Source organism: Trichomycterus rosablanca, chromosome 25, assembly GCF_030014385.1.
Source record: "Trichomycterus rosablanca isolate fTriRos1 chromosome 25, fTriRos1.hap1, whole genome shotgun sequence".
Lineage (NCBI taxonomy): Eukaryota > Metazoa > Chordata > Actinopteri > Siluriformes > Trichomycteridae > Trichomycterus > Trichomycterus rosablanca.
The window spans coordinates 14,451,303-14,451,621 of record NC_086012.1 but is presented as its reverse complement, the minus strand read 5'-3'; positions in this window follow the sequence as shown (position 1 = coordinate 14,451,621).

Genomic DNA, 319 nt, shown 5'->3' with positions numbered 1-319 from the left:
CCAGCAGGGCGCTCAGAGCTGCTAAAGGAGCGCTTCACCTGTCAGCACTCCCAGTACATCTCCACACAGCAGGGGCGTTTCTTAGGGCGGGGTCTGAGCTCCAAAATCCCCATCTCTGATTTTTCATTGGCTTGTGAGACTTGTCTGTCAATGTGGTAACGAACAAAGCCCCCATTAATTCAACTGATTCGACTCTTTTATTTGACTCCTTCAGGTGACCAATAAGTTTAGAACAGCCGTGTGGAGTTATCAAAATCTAGCCGAACCACCTAGTTCACAACTGAGATACTGACTAAAACCCAAATTACTCATACACCAA